The sequence below is a fragment of the Aquila chrysaetos genome, chromosome 25, assembly GCF_900496995.4.
Source record: "Aquila chrysaetos chrysaetos chromosome 25, bAquChr1.4, whole genome shotgun sequence".
Taxonomy (NCBI): domain Eukaryota; kingdom Metazoa; phylum Chordata; class Aves; order Accipitriformes; family Accipitridae; genus Aquila; species Aquila chrysaetos.
In genome coordinates, this window is record NC_044028.1 from 19260137 (window position 1) to 19275875 (window position 15739).

The window sequence follows — 15739 nt, forward strand, 5'->3', positions numbered from 1 at the left end:
TAAATGCACCCAAGACCCAGAGCCAGCTGCCCAGCCAGAGGCACAACACTATGAGGGAGGTCACTGCCCACAAAAACAGATCCTGCTTTGCCTGGTGAAAGCTAGTAAGACCCCTGAGAAAAGGCAGTCCTGCATTTGGGCTGGTGCAGAGGAGTACAGGGCGAAGGAAAGGACCAAGACAACATCAAAGACAGCACAGGGCATAAATCAAGCAACATTTAGTTATCTATCCATGTCTGTAGCATGTGACTCACTAACAGTCCCTGGAGCTTATACGATACACCTGCACTTGAGAATAAACCAAACTCCTTCAAAATCACCCTCTCAGGAAAAGCCCTGGGAAATAAGCCATTCCCTAAGACCCCACAGGTCATCAGGCAGGCATTCCATGGGTGGAGGCAAACTGTCACATGCAAGATCCCTCTGCAGTGAAGTCTTTTCCTCCTGATAGTCAGGAGCTGGTAAGAGTGCCCTGAAGGAGCAACAGCCAGAGGGATCTCTGTGGACCTGACCCTACCGGGTACCTAATGCAACAGCAGTACCTGCAGCCAAAGCCGGATGCTAACAGGCAATAATTGTCACACATTGGAATACCTGATGCAATACGTTGAGAGCATACTACACGTTACCACACAGCTATGTCCTGGTCCCATCATGGAGGAGGGCGATTAAAGTCATCCAGAAGGGACGCTGCTAATTCCCTCCTAACAAATCTCCTGTCCACACCAAGAAGATCACCCAGTACCAAAAGCTAACCCTTCCCACGGAGTTCATGGTACAAGATGACCACCTGGAACACAGGAGGTACCATAGCTGGGGAGAGGGAAGGGACAAAGAAACAGGAAAAGCTGGCTGCAACCCACCCAACCAAATGGAAAACGTGGTGTCCGCAGAGCACTTCTTGGAGCCACAGAGAAACACATGGCTGCCTTCACAACAGTGTCCCTTTTAGTGTCATTAAAACATCCACCAGCACTCTCCCAATTTTGGCACCTTTGGCTTTAGCCTCACCCTCATTGCCAGGAAGAACATCAGCAGCTCATCTAGAGAGGGGGAACCAGGTCTGGCTGCTGCAGGTGAAGGAGAAGGTGATCCACACCACTGGGCAAACCTTCCATTAAGATGCTGGCACGTGATATGAAAAGGATTTGCTTAATTATTCCATGGTAATTCCCAGTTTTACCCACAGGAGGTCACACTTTGCCAGCTTTCCATGCAAGCAGCCCTGCGCAAACAGCATTGCTGCAGGACCAGCAAAGCCACAGTTTTACTAGCCCAGCTCAGGTTTTGGCCTAAGTCCCTTCTGCGTATCCTGGCATTCTCTGCAGATGCTCCAGCTGCTCTCCTGCCCACCCTACGAGTCCTAGCTTCCTCTCCAAGACTGTGGGACACCCATATGGACTGCTTTCTTGTGTGGTGGCCCATTCCACACACCCAGCCATTCCTCACTTTCTTTTCTTTTCTTGCTTCCATGTCCTTTCCCATTCCAACCTTCCAGTCCCTCCATTGCCCCTGCCAAGACGACTCCATTACATCCAGTCCCTAGACCATAACTCTAGCCTGGTTTCATAAGAAAATGAGAGATATGGAACTGTGTGCACTGGAGAAATTTCTGTTCCAATATGCTTCAGGAAGATGAATGCTCAGGTAGAATAGCACCCACACACAAAGAAATGGTTCAGTATGAGTTCACCTGCTATTAGTCTTCAGAGAAGACTACTTATTTCACGCCACGTGAAAGTTCTCCAAAACTCAGGGAAGTTGTGGATTGGCAGCCCTATAAACGAATATCCTACATTTATCCCTAGAAAGCCCTTGCAGGCTTATTGCCCTCAGTGCCCAGGGGGTCACCAGGTCTTGCTCTTTATTTGAGCCACTGCAGGGTTTAGTACTTAGAGCTTTAGCATTCCTTGGCTTCTGTAAAGCTGCCAGCAATGAACACCTTTCTCCAGGAAGAAAAGTAGATGCATTCAAACATGTTTTCCATCAGTCATCAACCAGCTAGTCAAGCATGGTTTTCTACCCTCTCTCACATAGTCACAGACAGTCCAACAGCCTGAGTACAGGCTAAGGAAGATTATTCATATAGCCATGCAGTCTCCAAAGTTTTAAGACAGCACACAGCATCCACTCTGTCCACATCATCTGCCATTTTTTCAACCTCTACTAGTCCACAGGGTGCTGTCTCCTTTTATCCTGCCATCACACAGGCCCCCCTTCTGAAAGATCTCCCCTCATTGATCTTATCTCTGTGCAGGGCTCTGCCTCCTTGTACGCTATTCCCTATGGCACATGGGTTACTGGAATGGTAAAACCATTGGGCAATGCAGAGACTTTGGTGACAAAAGTGTCACCACTATACTCCTAAAATATCTCTTGATAATGCACCACTCAGCATCAGCACAGAAGTTTGGAGAGAGCCTTCAATTACTTCTACTTTCTGAACACTGAGAACAACTCTTTGGCTAAAGGGTATGTTCAGTTCAAATCACAGTTCAAATTTCAGCAGAGAAATTCCTGAAGTCCAATCCATCTCCCTGTGCCTGGTCTTGCTTTTCTAAAGCCTGTCAATCCCCAGCTTTGTTCTCACCATGTGAACACCTTCTCTCTGCCACAGTTTCCCTGGTGAAACAAGGGAATACCAGCACTGCTTTACCTCGAAGGGGCACCATGAGCCCAAATATACAGACTACACAGGACCCACATCCTACAGTGAAAGGATGCTATAAACACTGAAGACAGATGGAAGCTTTTCACCCTCCTACAAAATCTTATCAAATACTGCCCACACTTATCTGTTCCCACACCTCTCCAACTACTTTCATCCTCTTCTAAACCTGCTTTCCTTGCTAGCTCAACTTTGTTTAGCATAGGGAACATAATCCTTTCCATGTGTCCAGGTGCCCTCCAGGACCCTACAGAACCAAACACAAGTGAATGTAAAATAATGCATTATATTTCCAGCTTACATTTAGATAAACAAATGATTTCTCAGCACAGCTTCTGGAAATGGCTCTGCTTCCGCAACATGAGTTGATTGCTCTCCCCAGCAGTATCACCCAGTCGCAAGGAAGCCCTGAAGGAAGCACATATTAACAGGTCTGCTTACTGCTTTCAACCACTTATGAGCTTAGCCATTCTTTGAAACAGTGGGACTGCCCTGCCTTCTGAAGCAGTAGCTACCATCAGAGGCAGGGTACCCAGCACTGCCTGTCACTGCAATGTCCGAGACCCTGCTAACCATTTGTCCCTGGCATGATGGATGCTGTGTCGACCTTGCTTCTGATCACTGCCCAGTAGCTTTAAGATAAATATGAAAAACCCTCTTAAGACCCCATTTAAAATCCAGCTGCAGTGGCTACAACTCTTCCTTGTGTTTTATGTTTCATTATCAAGTCTTGTACTTTCCTTGTGGTCCTCTGTGGTTTCTTTTAGGTTGTAAATCTTCTGGGTAAGGGATTTGTTATCTGTTTGGCAAGAGCCTGCATTACCAAGCTGCGTACATTTACAACGCCATATAAAAGATTAGTACTTTATTGGTCACTTAAGCATTCCTAGTTAATAATCTTTAATGTGGCAGTTATTTATCCAGTCATAAACAGAACACTGCTGCCAAGTCAAGTCAAATAAACACTATGGAAGCCCTTCATCTTTAAAATGAACCCATTTCTGTCCCGGCCATTTCAGGCTTTGCAACAAAACAGTCACACTGTTACTGAGCACGAAACTATTCAGATCTTATTAAAGCACCAATTGTATCTAGTATTTACACCGAGCTTTTCACCTGAAGCCTCTACCATGTTGCTAAACAGTGCAGCCTCCCCTGCAGAACCACAAGCCCAAGGCCTCCTTACCCAACGCTGCTGTGCCCAGCAGCCCTGCCTGCCTGCAGCGCCTGCACCGCCCCTCACCGCCACCCGTCACCCTCCATCACAGCCCCTCATCGTTGTCCCTGAGGCACCACAGCCCCCCATCGCCCCTCACCGCCCGCCGTCCCGTCAAAGCCCCCCATCGCCCCTCGCAGCCCCTCCCCTCCCCCCCCTCACCGCACCCTCCCCCAAACCGCCCCTACCCTTCAATCCCCCATCACCCCCTCGCCCCCTCCCCCTGTCACCCCTCACCGCCCCCCAACCCTTCAAAGCCCCCCATCACCCCTCGCAGCCCCTCACTGTCACCCCTCACCGCCCCGACCCTTCAAATTGCCCCCCAGCCCCCCTCGCAGCCCCTCACCCACCCCTCACCGCCCCCGACCCTTCAAAGCCCCCCATCGCCCCTCGCAGCCCCTCACCGTCACCCCTCACCGCCCCCCGACCCTTCAAAGCCCCCCATCGCCCCTCGCAGCCCCCCCCCCCCCTCACCCCGTCAACCCTCACCGCCCCCCCCCCTTCAAAGCCCATCACCCCTCGCAGCCCCTGTCACCCCTCACCGCCCCCCCGACCCTTCAAAGCCCCCCATCGCCCCTCACCCCTCACCCCCCCCCCCGACCCTTCAAAGCCCCCCATCGCCCCTCGCCCGCCCACCTCACGCCCTCACCCTCCCGCAGCCCCACCCATCACCCCACCCCCCCCGACCCTTCAAAGCCCCCCATCGCCCCTCGCAGCCCCTCACCCCTCACCCCTCACATCACCCCTCACCGCCCCCGACCCTTCAAAGCCCCCCCCCTCGCCCCCTCACCCCACGCCCCCCGACCCTTCAAAGCCCCCCATCGCCCCTCACCGCCCCCCGACCCTTCAAAGCCCCCCATCGCCCCTCACCGCCCCCCGACCCTCAAAGCCCCCCATCGCCCCTCACTGCCCCCCGACCCTTCAAAGCCCCCCATCGCCCCTCACCGCCCCCCGACCCTTCAAAGCCCCCCATCGCCCCTCGCCGCCCCCGCCCGCCGCGGCGCTGCCCGCTCGGCCTCAACGCCGCAGACGCCGCGCACGTGCCCGCACCGCCCCGCGGAGCGCATGCGCCCGTCTCGCCGCCGCGCCCTTGGCGCATGCGCGCGGCGGCCGCTCGCTCCCCCGGTCCCGCCGGAGGCGGCCTGACGGGCGCGGCGGTCGGCGGTTAAGGGCGGCCCCGGTAAGGGCGGCCCCGGCGCGGCCGGGATGCGGCGGGCGCGCCTCTGCTGGCCCCGGGAGCCGGCCGGGGGGGGGGGGGGGATTCGGCGCCGGGCGGCGGGACCTCGGCGGCGCCTTCCCGGCGAGCGGCCGGGCGGGACCGGGAGGGGGCCTGCCCCGCGCCCGGCCTTCGTCGGGCCCCCTTCGCGGGCGCCGCGCTGGGACTCGCTCCCGGTGCCGCGCCGTGGGTCGCTGGTCCGTGGCCGTGCGGGGCCGGCGTGGCTGGGGCGGAGCTGCCGGGGGAGGGTCGGGACGCGGCCCCGAGCCGCTGTTTCCGTGGGCTCCGGTGCCCGCGGTGGCACCTCCGGGAGCGGTCGGTGTCCGAAGGAGCTGGCGCTCTCCCCTCCTCTCTGCTGCGAGCCGGCCTTGGGTTTAGCCTTGTAGTTTGTTCCAGTGCGTGGAGGCTGTGGAAGGCGTTTAAATGGCTTGTGGGCGTGAATGGGGAGGTTAATGCTCTCTGCTGTTACGCTTGCTTTTTCTGCAAAATGTGTCAAGACCTGGGGATGAGGCACAGACAGATCCTCTGACTACTCGTAACGCTCACCCAGATACTCACAGTTTACGCTTATTCTGCTAGCTGGTCCCAATTAAAGGGGCAGCTTATATTCACATGAAGAGCACTCTAAACCCAAAGCTTGTGTTCTGCAGCTTTTTCCTTGAATATTTTAAAATTTCTATCACGAAAGCAGTATTTTGTTATGAGTTTATTTTCATGTTGGCCTTTATCTAGGAACTGCTCTCTGAAACATATATATGTTTATACAGCACATCCTTAAGTGGACAATTGCTGTTGGGATATTGGGGCTGCCAGAATGTTACCCAACTGAACACAGGATTTGGGGTGTGCACTAGGACTTGCCAAAATGTTCCTCAGCCTTTCTGGGCCTATGAACGGGAGAGCAAATAACCAAGCGGATGCAGTATGCTTAGTTGACTCCAGCTCCAGGTGGTGTCTAAGGGCAGCAGGAGGGATATCTTGCAGGTACTGTGTAGCTGTGATGAGAGGGAAGTGGGTGGTTCTATATTGAACTGTATTATCTTGAAACCTTGTGTTTTTGTGTCTAATTCCTACAGGAAGCTGGAGCATCTGAAAGCTTTTCTGGCTTACAGGAAATCCCAGTAGGATTGTCAGAGCATCCAGGAATACCCAGAGCACAGAAATGATGTGAATCGCATCTAGGGCTCTGTATTACCAGAAAAGGGAATTCCCTGTCGTTAGAATTTCCTTCTTTGTGCAATTGCTAGCAGTTAGACAATGTTGCAAAAGACTTCTGTCTAAGATAGTTACTTTGCAGGAACAGCACTAATAATTGGAATTCAAGGACTCCAGCACCGTTTTATGTTAGTTCTTTGTTGCTTCTAAGCAATATATGATACCTATGTCCTTTGTAATTTGCAAAATGGCTGTGGATAGTATTTCACAGTAATTAGCTATTGGGAATCTTTGTACTGAATGTCTTTTCTGTCATTAATATTTGACAGTTTGCAGGTGTTCCTGCAGCTAGAGTTTGAACGCAAGAGAAAGCAGCTTTCTGCCTCTTTTCTGCTGTTAATAATTAAATGCTGCCAAGTAAATGTTTCTAACAGGCTGTCTGTGGACCTGTCACATATTTAAGCACCTCTGCTCTTCCCAGCTCTCTCCTTTTATTGTGACCTTTGTTTTCTCCCCTTGGTTGTCTTTGCTGCTTCATTCTGTTAATTTGAAACCTTGAAAGACCCTCCTTCCCCTGATCAGCCCTGTCATTTGGACTGTAAAGAAAACTGAAAAAAAGCTATTCCTGAGCTAAAATTACTCTGTCCATAAATTTAAGGCAAGCAAGCAAAGCAAACCAGTCCACACTGCACGTGTCTCTCACCATCTCCAACACCAAGGTTATTGCAATCTGGTAATACTACCCTGGCATTTGTTTAGATCATAAGTGCCTTTGCTTCAGTGCCGAAGCCAGATAGAGTTAGTGACAAGCAAATTATTGGCAACAGACCATGAATTTAGTCCTTGCTATTCTTCTAGCTGTTTAGAATATACCCTGCCCTGCCTGCTAGGTTGGAGAGGCCATTAAAACTGCTTGTGTTAGGCTGTATGGATGCACGTTTAGAAGCAGATAGATGTTTGTTAACACTCAAAATAGATAAACTGTGTTAATGGTCTGAAAGAAAAATTGCTATTTATATTCCATCTATACATAGCCTTGAATTGTGACTGAGAACTAAAGAAATAAAATTTCTTTCAAATGTCTGCTCATTTGGGGATGCCTTTATTGTCGGGTTTAATTGCAGTATTTTGACACGTTTGCATGGGGTGTGTTGAGGGAGTGCAGTGGAGTTTGGCTAAGTAATGCTAGTCTTTAGCCATTTACTCCTTTTGTACTTGACCAGACAGTCACGTGACCTTTCTGATATAAAAATAGACAGACCTAATTGCACTCTATTAATGATTGACTTGCTTTGAGTCCATGTGTATTGGTGGGAGTATGTGCTGGAGATGTCCAGCTGTAGAATAAACTGTTTTAAATTCTCTAACATTAATATATGAAAGTGCTTGTATCTGTGGTGTTCACACTCTTAGGCTTTACCATATCTCAGTTGTTCTCTTGCTTAAACTTCTAAAGTTAGAGGCCACTTACCTGAGCTTTCAGACATGTTGCAAAAGAGCATGTGTTGCTGTCTTAGGAAAAAGACTCAGAAGAAATCTCATAGACTGCCAATCTCTGTATTAATGAGCATGCTTAATTGTGCTTGGGGTGTACGCAGCTACATTATGTTAGCAAACAGGTGTAACTTTGGTGTAGCTACACCAACGCTGGATTATTTTGTTAACGTTTTTCAGGGGAAAACAACTTAAGGGAGAAATAACTTGTACACAAAGTTGTTGTAATGACTGTTGCAGGAGACTAGAACTGGGTTATTTCAAAATCTGCTAGGCTGACTATCGTTCATTTGAAAAGAAAAATAATGTTCATCAGATTACTTCAAACTTTTCTACCTAATAGGACAAGGGCCTGGTGTATCAACCCTCAGCAAGTCAGCTGATCTAAACCCATACTCCATTGCATATCTTCAGAATATAGTTATTTTTGTTTCAGAACTGGGGATCTAAATACTGTAAGCTGCAGAGCTGGTATTCTAAAATCCCCTACCTGTGCAGCAAATACCTCTATTAGTCCTAGGAAGAGAGATGCTCTCCAGAGATTGCCTGTTTAATGCAGAATTTTGTACTTCCTGTAGAGGAAGCGAGGGTGGGGGGCACACAGCAGTCAGCTACAATAAGAATATTAGCTAAAAGTATTTATGACAAAGGTGCAACAAGTAGTAATCCTGCTTGTGGTTTTAGAGACTGAAATGAGTTGTTTATGCTGTAAGCACTTTAATGTGGTTAATTAGCTGCTCTTCTCCATTGTAAGGATATTTGTCACCTTGTTCTCTGTGCAGCAGTTGCAAGTATGAAGGTCGGAAGCCATGCAGAAGTGCAGGCAGATTTTTTTTTTTTTTTTTTTTTTCATTAAAAAGGTATGGTGGAGGTCAGTGGTACACCTGATGCATGTGGATGGTGCCCAATGCATTGTTTAAAAAACAGTCTAATTTTGAAATTTTTTTCCCCCATGAACAGGCCCAGCAGAAGGGAGTAAATTATAAGATGATCTATACAAGGATGAGTTCTAAGGTAAGGATTAATACAACCACTTCAGTCTGGAGGGTGGAGGAGTGTTGGGATTCTTTGCTTGGGGTTTTTTTCTCAATATCTTCATGATATACAGAAAATGTTTGCTTTATAATCTGGTTCCATGTGGAGACAAGATTCCTGCTCCTGCTTTACATTTCAATATACCTGTAAGCCCTCTCCTCCAGTTGAGAGACTTGGAATCCATTGGCCAGTGCAGTGATGCTTGACAGAGGAGTAGACATGTCAGGTATGTTGAGGCCCTTTAGGTTTACTCAGAACAAGCACATGGGTAAAGAATACCGTCAACACCAAGGTCTCTTATATATCCTGTACTCTGGCCCTTTAACTATCTTAACAGCCTTCTAACAGGGCTAGTCTTCCCAGAGTTCTTCCCCTCTAGTAAGACTAGAGATTAGCAATATATACTAATAGTAAGATTATAAACTCAGCAGCCAGTCTGTTGTTATAAATGCCCTTTGATTTTAAAATCATAATCAATGCAGGACTAGTTTGGGATTCTACGTTGATTAGTTTTTCATTATGAAATCCTCTTTCTGTACCTTTGCTGCTGCAGAGGAGGTGTTTGTTGCTACTCTTTGACTTCTAATAGAGCATAACTTTGGAAAGACTACAGAAATACGTATCAAAATGAAGCAATGTATTGTTCAAGTTCCCTGAAATGCAGCTGTTGGCATTCTGCCTGAGATTAAGTCCTCCTTTAATTGTAAACTGTGTTTGGAACTGGCTTGATGTTGGTGTCTAAACTCTCTCTCTTATGTAGGATAATCTACCCTTTGTTTCAGGAAAGGGGTAATGCATTATCAGGGATACCAGATTATTGAAGTTTTTCTTCTGAGCAATCTTGGGGGAAAGGGAGAACACCTGCAGGGTTTTGCAGAGCTGGAAGAAAATAATATTCTGTATAAAATGACAGTTAACTTTGTAATTTTTATATGCTCATTTTACTGTAAATTGGCTTTTATTTTCTGAGAGAAAACTTCTACAGCCTTAGCACTTAGTACAGAGAATGATGAAATAGTCTGAGATGATAAGATTTTCCTACCCTGTTTTTAGCTGCTGGCTAAAATTATGGGAGCACAAAACTTACCCTAGGAAAAAAAAGATCTAGTGATAACTGCTGGTGTGAATAGAGTGTACCTCCCCATTTGCTTACTACAGAGGCAAGGAGCACATGCAGCAATTTCCATAGGCATACTCAGAGAATAAGGACTCGTGTGCTCAATTAGACCAGGGTTACTGGTTCATCTGCCCATTTTCTAATTTAGGTATCCCTTCAGCTCTCCAGCACTGCCAGATTAAGGCTTTGTATATTCATATATTGCACTGGGAGGTCTTAAATCAATATAAACATGTCCTATCATTTAATTTAACAGAAGAATTAAATTGGCATAAGTATCCACACTGATACTTATACTGCTTTGATTAAGTTGTCTTTTTGTTTTGTTTTAAAGATGATGTGGGGAATTGGGGCATTGGCCTGTTTCCTTAACAGACTTTAAAAGGCATAGTTCATATTTTGAACCTTTTGCAAGAGAGAATGTACAGTGTTCATCCATGTGGACATATTTTTTGATAAATGTGAATATTGTGAAGAAACTGAATTTGAGCATTAGTTTTAAAAAATGGGATATATATTTGTTTATATATTGTATATGTACAATATGTATATGTGCAATGCAATATATGTTTTGTGTGTATATGTATGTATATTTGAATGGAAAGTATATTTGTATTAACAAGATACAGGCTGAGACTGTGATGAGCTAGTTCTGCTTGTACATCACTTGAACAGCAAAGGCTTCCCTGTAGCCTGCAGACAAGGCTCCTGATTCTACCCACCCCAGCCTAGCTGACATATTGTTAAATCTGACATGGAAAAGGCTACTATTTTATGGAACAGAAGGGTAAAAACAACAAAAAAAGCGGTTATAGTGTGGTATAGATCATGACTTGGAGAATGTTGAGGTTGTCTGTAGGAAAGTGTATGGGACTTTGTGAAAAGCTGTGTTCATAAAGCAGCTTGCATTCTCTTTCTCAGTGCGATACTAACCGTGGCAGTCTGAGGCCAGGGGGTTCCTGTTAGCTGGGAGGCTTGTTATGTTGTAGTCAAGCTGCATCAGTTTGGGGACCTGCACCCACTGTAGTTTGGGATGCTGAGTGTTCAAGTAGCTTACCAGTTGCACAGGTGAACTGTCATGTAAAGACTGGCCCAAAGTAGAAACCAAACGCTTCATAGAGAAAACTCCTGGATGCACTGTTGTGATACTTGGTCACAAAAACTATTGAAAAGGTATAATCACATACTGTTGAAACTGGTCAGACAGTGGGAGGAACAGGTTTAGGAGGTATGTTTTGAATGGTTTTTTTTTTATACTAATAAAACCATAAATGTTGCCATTGTCTGTGAAATGCTTCTTGGCAAATGTCTCTCATAGATAGCAGAAAAGGTCACACCGAAGATTTTGTCTTCTACTTGTAAAAATCTACGTGTGTTTCCATTCATGCTGTCAGCTGCTGTTTTGGACCTAAAGAAACTCTAAACACGTGAAAAATAAGATATGGTTACATGTACTCCTGTAGAGAATGTTTAGAGAGGAGGAAAAGAAATAAATCTGTGTTCAACATAAACAAATGCAGACATTATATCTAAGAGGAGAACATCTCAAAGCACAGATGTTTAAAGATATTTTTCTGCCAGTAAATGTTTGTAGTGGAGAGAGATCTAGAAGTGATAGACATCAATCTGACAAGAGAGCATTCAATGCAAGAGAGCAGGAAAATGGATTGGTTTATTGCATATGGATTTGCTACCGTGTTGTAGTTTTTCACTGACAGTTACACTGCATCTTTGGTTGTACGTAGTGGACTGTACTTCCAAATGGAGAAAGATACAAACTGAGGTGTTTAGGGAAGTAAAAAAAAAATTGAAGACTAAAGATTATATGTTCAGTGTAAAATTTTTCAGAGACAGAGTTTGCTGTTGAAGGGAGACCTGTTTCTAGTTAGTTCAGTTTTTGAAACAAGGGGAAGAAGAATAATCAGCACAACATGAGGATTTTTTTACTTCTTAACAGTTTGGAAGAAACCAGAAGGAAAACACAGTCAATATAGTAGGAAAATTGTATTGATTTTTCTGCATTGCTTTGACAGATTATTTTTTTTTTAATGGATCATTTTTAATACATGGTGTAAAATAGTTTTGCTGCTTAAATGCAGTTTTCTTTTGGTTTGGGGGGGGGGGGGGGAAGATCGGGATTCTCCTCTCTTTAATTTTACTAGTTGTTCCTTGGTGGTTTTATGGTGTGGGCAGGACAGAAAGCTCCTGATCTACGTCTTTGATAACATTTACCATCCAGTATCCTCTTACAATGCTCTGTTCTTTAGCCTTTTTCACCCTTTGTGGAACCATTTCTATTCTCTTCTGTTTTTTTCCAGACTTTTATCTTGTTTGGGTTTTGTGTGTTTATTTTGTACTTCTTAGGGTATCTTAATGGTATACCTCACAGTATCAGCAGTGATTGAGCATTAGAAGCGCTTGTGTCATCCCAGGACAGGGGATGGGAAGGAGGAGGTGCTGCTTTCTGTTGAAGTGCTTGCAGATATAAGGCATGCACATTCTCCTGAATATAAGCTACTGTCTTTTATCTAGCCAGCAGGGAAGAGCTTATTGTGTGTCTGAACTTTTGACTGTAATAAAGTACATGATAGATTAATCACAGATGATTTAAAGACCCTATTTAAGAAGACAATAGTACTTTCCTAAGAATGAAAGCATGGGATTCTAGGACAAACCTTTTGTGACTGTGCTTTGTATGCAGCAGTGACATCCCAAGAGAAATCATCTAGATGCCTAAAATCATTTGGCCTGTAGTGTACTCTTATATCAGGTCTTTATCAGTTACTCAGGTAAGTGAGAGGTTTTTAGACTTTGTCCCAAAAGAATATAAAAAACAGCAGGGAGCAGCTAACTAATCCCCTGTTGTTATTGGTAAACTAGTATTCGAGCATTATCCAGAATTGTATTCCTGGAGCCCAGCTTGTGCTGTACACAGTGCCCAGGGCAAATCAAAAAGAGATCGAACTGCATTTAACCTCATTAAAGCAATCCATCGAACTCTGTGTACTCTACCGAAAAGAATCATCACTCTAGAATGCATCAGTGTGGTCCAAATTGCTCTCCGACACAAGATGAGCTAGTTGTGTTCAGCTTGTTCTAGTGCTAAATAGAGTCCTTAATATTGGCTCCGATGCATAAATTTTCCTCAATGATGTGTGGCATAGGAAGTGACTGAAGCTGTAAACGTGACAAAACATGCCTCTGATCAGGAGGTGTTTGGGGGAAGGGGGGACAGCACTGTGGTGTCCAGTCTTGTTTCCAGATCCATGTAGCAGAGATGTCAAGGTATGCTGCTGTAAGTCTGGACTTGGGGAAAACTGCAGGATGTGTACTCGGAGAGGACGGAGTAACTGTCTGCTAGTTGTCCTTTATTCTGCAGTATTACTGTCTTGCTGTGTTGCTTTGTTCTTCTGTCATTCTTTGGTGTATGAAGCAGACATCTCAGATTTGATTGAATATTCCTCAAGGATGGGAAATAATCTACTTTGAGTTTTGGGTTTAATTTTCTCTTACTGGCATGAGGACTAACAGCTAGCAGTCTTGAGGAAGCAGTTCTTATTATCTGTTCATGTGTGTTCTGCACGGATTAGTTTAACAAGGTTATGGAAGAGAGTAGACTTGAGTCTTTTCCCTGGCTACAACACTACTCAACAGTATAAACAGCAAACGATATGCTGCAGGTTTTGATTTGTAGGGCAGCAAAAGAAAATATTTGCTTTCTGTTAGCACTTTATAAAAATGCATGCCAAAATTTTGGTTGTTGGTATCTGTCTGTATCTGTACAGTACATAGCAAATAGCTGAATCAGAGGTGGTATAACTGTCCATGGTTAAGATGAAAAATGTTATTTTCAAAGTTTGGGGTTCTTGCTGTAGAGCAGCTACACTAGATTTGAGTCTTAATAAGCTATTAATCTGTAGTTAAATTTGCAGAACACAAAGTTGCAAGAATACCTAAATGGAATAGAGGACAAGGTTTTCCTGATTAATTATAATTTGGTTTTTTAGGAAACTTTGTGTTTATTAAAAGCAATATCAGATCACATAATCTCAGGTTTTAACTGAAGTTAGAATTTATTTTTAAGAAGTTTAGAATGTAGATATTTCACTACTGTGGAGTACTGCATGTAGTCTGGATTTGAAAGAAAAAATTGTCCTCTGGGTTATTTGTACTTCAGATATTTCAGTTTGCCAATTCCTGCATTTTGGAAAGCAAAAACAGTTATTAAAGTTGTCCCTAGCCTGTTACCTTTAGTGAAATTGTAGCTTGTATTCCCCATAATGAAGGTAAGTCATAATTCAAATCTTCCCTTTTCCTGCCGATGTATTTTTAGACACTTTCATAGAATTTTTCTTCACAGGCAGTATCGGAATTTGACTGTCACACTTGGCTTCACTGCTGTGTATTTTCTACAAATTCAGTGCAGTTTTCAGCTGTCTTCTGAAAGTAGCCCAAATGACAATGAGAACTAAGGGAATGGAATGGAAAATGTAGCTAGACTAGCAAGCTAAATATTTCCTAAAAATTAAGTCACTGACTTGAAATCATGCCAGTTCCAGTTACCATGGTCATTGCTTGGTTTTCAATTGTAATGCTTACTTGCTTGCTTCATAATTTAAACTTAACCTTGAAAAATCTTTTGCCTGTTCTGCAGCCATTTTTGGCATATCTTCAATATTTTTGTAGTTCTACTTCTCACTTGCATGTTGTGTTTTGTTTATTTTATATTGCACTTAACTGAAGAGCTCCATTGTAGACTAATACATCTAACAATCTCAAAATTGCGTGGCAGTTACTAAGAAAAAAGCTTTTTTTTTTCCTGGTTCTGTTCTTCTGTGTTAATTCCTACTGTTTTTTATAAAAGTCAGTCTGATTAGAAAGGATAATGACCGCTTCCCTTAAATAAGGTATACATAACTTTCAAGCTGTGTTGTTGTTATGAGTAATATAATTTTTTTTGCTAATTTTTACAGTCCCCTTATAATTCTGTTCTAACAGGTACTTGTAAGCATTTCAGTTCTGTGCAGTTCAGGTGCTGATCCATCCTGTTGTCCCAATGTCCAATTAGAGGATACTTAGCACAACATGATGCTAACTTCTCTGAAGTTACTCTAGCAAGAGTAATTCTCTTGTGGTAGGAGAGGTGGGTAGGAGACAGCCACAACCAGCTAGCCCTTTGCTACTGAATGTCAGATAGCTTTTGTCTCCTCTTCCCACCAGTTCAAAGTTAAACATTGCTCTTTACATGGTTGCCAGAAGAGAGAGAATTTGCCCAGAGAGGGGGAGGGGTGGAGGAAGTTTCAGGAGTGGGAGGAGGACATGAAGGCTGGCTGGAATTTTCTTGGGCTCTTCTCCTTTGGCAAGTAAATACTCCCCATTTGAGGCCTGCTGGCTTACAGTAGCTGTTGGCACAGTGTCAGGAGCTATGCACCATTACACTGAAGCACACTAATTCTGTTAGTTTTGCAAGCACAGTTAAGAGCTGGTCATGCTCTGGCAATCTTGACAATGCCCATTTGCTTTGCTGTCATTTTTTCTTGCAGCATCTAGAGCTTTGAAAAGCATAAGTAGCCAGACCTACTTGCAGACCCAGCAGATTTATCCCAGCCAAAGTACGTATAGGACTGTGAGCTCAAATCAAAAGTTCTGGCAGTCTGACTTCCATCCTCTAGCCACGGACTTCAGTGAGCTTGCTGAGGAGCACGTACTCATCAAATTCATTAGTTTCTGGAACGGGCAGTAACTTCTGGAGGGAAAGATGACTGATGCAACTTCTAAATATGCCTGTGTCTCTGAATGACAGAAAATAAGACAGGAAAGGGTAAGGAGGAGGGAGAA

The 15739-nt window shown here is 44.7% G+C and overlaps 1 protein-coding gene across 6 annotated transcripts in view; it reads left to right on the top strand.

Annotated features, from left to right (window-relative positions):
* Positions 1-4978: 4978 nt before the first annotated feature.
* The window catches only part of TBC1D24 (TBC1 domain family member 24), a 30892-nt gene continuing 20131 nt past the window's right edge, over positions 4979-15739 (top strand). For 3 of the 6 annotated variants that reach the window (XM_030001789.2, XM_030001787.2, XM_030001790.2), the window contains exons 1-2: positions 4979-5064; positions 8710-8763. The gene's annotated coding sequence lies outside the window, so the exon portion shown is untranslated. Of the gene's footprint in view, positions 5065-8531; positions 8610-8709; positions 8764-15519; positions 15723-15739 lie in introns of those variants that run through there. The other 3 variants (XM_041120231.1, XM_041120232.1, XM_041120233.1) reach the window with 3 other exon arrangements.